The sequence below is a fragment of the Barbus barbus genome (assembly GCF_936440315.1).
Source record: "Barbus barbus genome assembly, chromosome: 23".
Lineage (NCBI taxonomy): Eukaryota > Metazoa > Chordata > Actinopteri > Cypriniformes > Cyprinidae > Barbus > Barbus barbus.
In genome coordinates this window covers 20,440,236-20,444,725 of record NC_136751.1, presented here as the reverse complement: position 1 = coordinate 20,444,725, position 4,490 = coordinate 20,440,236, and the positions used below count along the sequence as shown (strand labels likewise).

At 35.4% G+C, this 4,490-nt stretch overlaps 1 pseudogene across 1 annotated transcript; it reads right to left on the bottom strand.

Moving 5' to 3' along the window:
- Positions 1 to 2,604: 2,604 nt before the first annotated feature.
- LOC306842689 (phosphopantothenoylcysteine decarboxylase-like) lies at positions 2,605 to 4,490 on the bottom strand (annotated as a pseudogene). Its single transcript, XR_013785979.1, has 5 exons — positions 4,140 to 4,490; positions 3,591 to 3,686; positions 3,327 to 3,455; positions 3,062 to 3,230; positions 2,605 to 2,822 (listed from the first exon to the last, which is right to left on the bottom strand). The product of XR_013785979.1 is annotated as a phosphopantothenoylcysteine decarboxylase-like (transcript).

Sequence of the window (4,490 nt, the reverse complement as noted above, 5' to 3'; positions counted from 1 at the left end):
TGAAATAACTGTGGTAGATGAAGGAAAAAGGAAGCCAAAGTATGAGCGCGTCCAGTTAATGTGATGGTTGTGACAAATTAAACCAGTTCTGGAGAGGGGGTGGGGTGTGATGAGATTTTTTGATTCTCAAAAAAAGTATGCACAATAACTCTGATGTTTTTCATGTGACCCTTTGGAGGTTGTAAGGTTTCATGTCTCAATCAGATATTTATTTCACTTAAATATAAACTGTAAGGTGTTTTGCAGTTACAGTTAGGAAATATCTTGGAAATAACATTTTCTGGACAAGGAAGAAAACAACAGAAAATAGCAATAGTTAAGAGATAGTAAAGTTCAATGGTTGCATCTTTCTGCAGGCACATCTTAAAGGAATAGTTCACCCCAAAATGAAATTTTGCAGAAAATGTACTTAACCTCAAGCAATCAAGATGTTTCTTCTTCATATTTGGAGAAATGTAACATTAAATCACCACGCTCACCAATAGATCCTCTGAAACAAACTTTCTATTCAATGGCTTGAGGAAGTGAATTTACATTTTTGGGTAAACAATATTTAGTTTCTTCATGTAGTAATACATTTTTAACAGAGTAAAGTGAGTTGAGTTAATGCATTATAAATGGTAAATTTATAAATAACATGAACCTAGATTTATAAATGCTGTTAAAAATGCTTACTTCTTAGTTTACGATACCTAACACATAAACTCATTTTATTCTCAAATGGTTCACAGCTGTACCTTTTTAGCAGCAGCAGCATTTGTGTTAGTTTGCATGTGTTTACTTTAATCATGTGATACGTTTAGTATGAGTAATGAAACCGTGCCAGCTCAGGAGCTACAGTCAGGAGCCATGAGTTCACTCAGCTGTAGAGTTACATCAGCCATGTCTGTATTACCTCTCAGCTACCTGGGGAAGAAGCACCAAGGGCCTGTCAGCATCCCCAAAGGACTACAAGCAGGAAATGTGACAAGTGTTTATTCAACCTTAGTGACACCTCCAACATCAAGCAATCTGTTGGGGTACACCTGAGCCCCGTGTGTGCATGCGAGTCCTTTGTGTGTGCAGTTTAAAGTCATAAATGAGATTTTCTATGATGATAAAGCTTAATGTACAGGCATGGACAAAAACTGTTAATTATATTACTATAAAATAAGTTTTTTGGTGCACTAAGTCTTCAAAAGCGGTGGACGTAATTGCACCAGAATTGTGCAACATTTGAGTTCTTGACATTTCGCAATATATTTCCCATGTAGTTTCCTGTCACTCCTCCACAAAGTGCATTTCAGTGACCTGGCCTTGACTAACAGATCAGTGCCATCTACAGCCCACATGTGACTAATATTTCACTCTCATTTAGCATGCCAAGAGATAGGAGCCTCCTCCACATTACACTCGGTTGATTTCACTCTTCCAGCACCTGCTTGATAAACGTTTCCCCTCCTGCCGGAGAGCCTGTTTTTAAAGTCTGGCTTGGCAGCCAATGACAAGAGGACACCACATCAGACTGGGGACTGACTACATCTGATGACAACACCTCCGCTGCTTTGCTAAACAAATAAGGATGAAAAAGTGTTTTGATTAAATGTTAAAATTGAATGTGCCAGTGTATGCATCATCTCCCATGATGGTTGTTTGACTGACCCAACAGCTACTGATTCTTTCATATGACGTATTTAGTTCATTTTGACTTAAAAAAAACAAAACAATTATTTGCCCTATTTGGACTTTCTGAAATGATGGGATATATTAAGGTGTACATTGTCGCAAAGGTAACATTTTTATTAAATAGCCTATTTTCCTAAATCTAAACAGAAATGCAAATTTGAACATTAAATGATTAATCTAATAACACATAAATTATGAAAATATTGCTGACAAATACCCTATTTTAATTATTGAATTTTATAAAAGGTTTCTAAAACAGGTCCAAAGAAAGCTGTTTTTGAACAATGTCTCTCTTAATAACAGTTTCACGGATTGTATAAGTGTTCACATAAGCTGTTTATCCCTATACACACATTAGCAGGATGTTATCTATCCTTTTAAACCGCAGTGACATAGATACACCCTTTGTTCTAACCCCAATGTCAGGCATGTGCGTTGACTAGACTTTTATAAATCTGTAGCCTTCAGGAAAAGACACGAAAAACAATGATCGATGAGGGAATAGTTTATGTAGACAGAGTAGGTGAACAAGAGCCATTAAGACTATAAGCCATATAGGTACAACCTATATATACAAATGAATGTGTTTGATTTAACGATTAAAATGTTTCAGATACTGACTAAAATTAATTTCTGATTATAATCTGGTGTCCTTCCCATGACACTCATTTCTATCATTTTTTCTCTGAAAACTCCATTAAATGCTGGCATGACATTAATAGCAGCAATACTGGGGACATTCTTTGTAATAAAAATGTACATGCAAATACTAAATTAACTAAAAGAATGATTCGGGTTTTAGGAAGTGCAAAATAGAATTTCTCCTTTAACACTTCTACTTTGTTACAGACGGGAATTTAAAAAGTCAGGGCAGATGAAATAGCCCAAAATGTTATATTTTAGGAAATGTAAGTTAGAAGTGTAAGATATAAACTCATAATTGCGAGGAAAAGAAAAACACAATTCCCTTTATTATTTTTTTTATTCCGGAATTTTTTTTTTCTTTTCTTTCATTTTTATTAGGAAAAGGGCTTCCATATATAACCTTGTGTCTCTTTACCACTGGTGTGTTTAGTCTGAGGTCACTGAGGATGTTTCTGGATTGTATTGTTTGACAGTTTCAACAATAGATGAAACCTCTGCCATGGCACCTTTACCTGTGAAGACAGCAATACTGGAATGTAAGATGAGCTAAAACACAAGAAACATTAATTCATTAAGTCCTTCTTTGATCAAGGAGCAGGCTTACCAAAGCCTGCCAGATTCCATCTGTTTGATCTTTAGTTAACGAATAATGCGAGTGATTTCACACGTCGATGAGAATTTTTTTTATCTGTTCCATTTTTCCTTATCAAAGCAATTGCCTCATAAAACCATACACTTTCTTAAAAGATACCTTTATCTCCACAGACTAGTGTTTTGGCAATGCATGGTATCTCAACGTAGCCAAAGCTTTTAAGCGTGGCCACTTGCTGTGCAGTGATAGGGTGCTGCCACATGGCTGTGTTCATAGCAGGACAGAAGAGCAGAGGACGGCTGGTGTCCCAAGCCCGCACCACACATGTCTGTCATCAACAAAATGGGTAAACACACTTAGATACTAATGTATCAAAACAAATCCATACAAAATGCCACAACAATGTAATAAATACACGCCCTACCAGGAGGTTATCACATATTCCACTGGCAATTTTACCAAGTGTGTTGGCATCCAGTGGAGCGATTACTAGCAGATCAGCCCAACGTCTAAGTTCGATATGAAGCACGGGGTCAGAGCGCTTTGTCCACATCTAGCATAGAAATATAAAGAAAACCTTTCATATCTTCTATGAAAAATGCTCTTATCAGTAGCCAATCTGGCTACTGATGTTTTTGTTCTTTGAATAGAGAAAATGCATTGCTTCCTCTTCAAAGGCTGTACTTACCTCCCACTCATCCTTATCTGTGTACACACGGACAGGGACTTCATTGATATCGTAAAAATGAGTGGCATGGTCTGTGGTGACCACACGGACATCAACCTAGAGAACAGAACACAAAAAATGACATGTTCACCCCCTAAAAACATATCTTTAAATACAGCTTTTAAGCAAATTTCCAATTTATTTAAAGATAAAAATATGAAGTTTTCATATATTTATTCAGTTATTTATTACTAAATCAATCAATAAAATAAACAAACAAATAAATGTACTCAAGAACAAACATTTTTTTATAACTTCTATTATATTAATTCTGAAAGGCGAAATGCAACAGCTGCTTAAACCAAAATAAATTATTTAAAATTATTAAAATAACCCCATGTTAACTTAAATTAGAACTAAACATAAAAACTCTTAAAAGAGAACTAGCATAATTTCCATCTTAAAAAGGTTTACTTTGTATTCTATAAATTAGGATATACAGTCATATAGGAATAACTTTCTTGGCTCTGTGAAATCAAGCAGAAACTGTTTGAATATATACACACTTACCCCTGGAATCTCCAGCAGTTGTGTTACCAACAAAGGCGCCTTGAGTGCAGCTACACTGCCAGTCAAACCAACTAGAACATGAAATTTTCTACTATTTGTTTGCAAGTCCAGTTGTATATGAGCAGATTCAGAATTCTGCTGCATCTTAAAAACATAAAACTTAACCTTGTTAACTATACGACACTTTTTATATTTGGTTAGTTTCCCCTGTCTAAAGTATTTATCTGATATTTGAATCATTCATATTTGAAATGTACATCGAGATTACATTTTATTGGACAATTAAACTGCATATTTAAGTAGCAGTGAGTCTAGAGTCCGTCTCATTCTTCATGTTTTGTCCACTTCCGT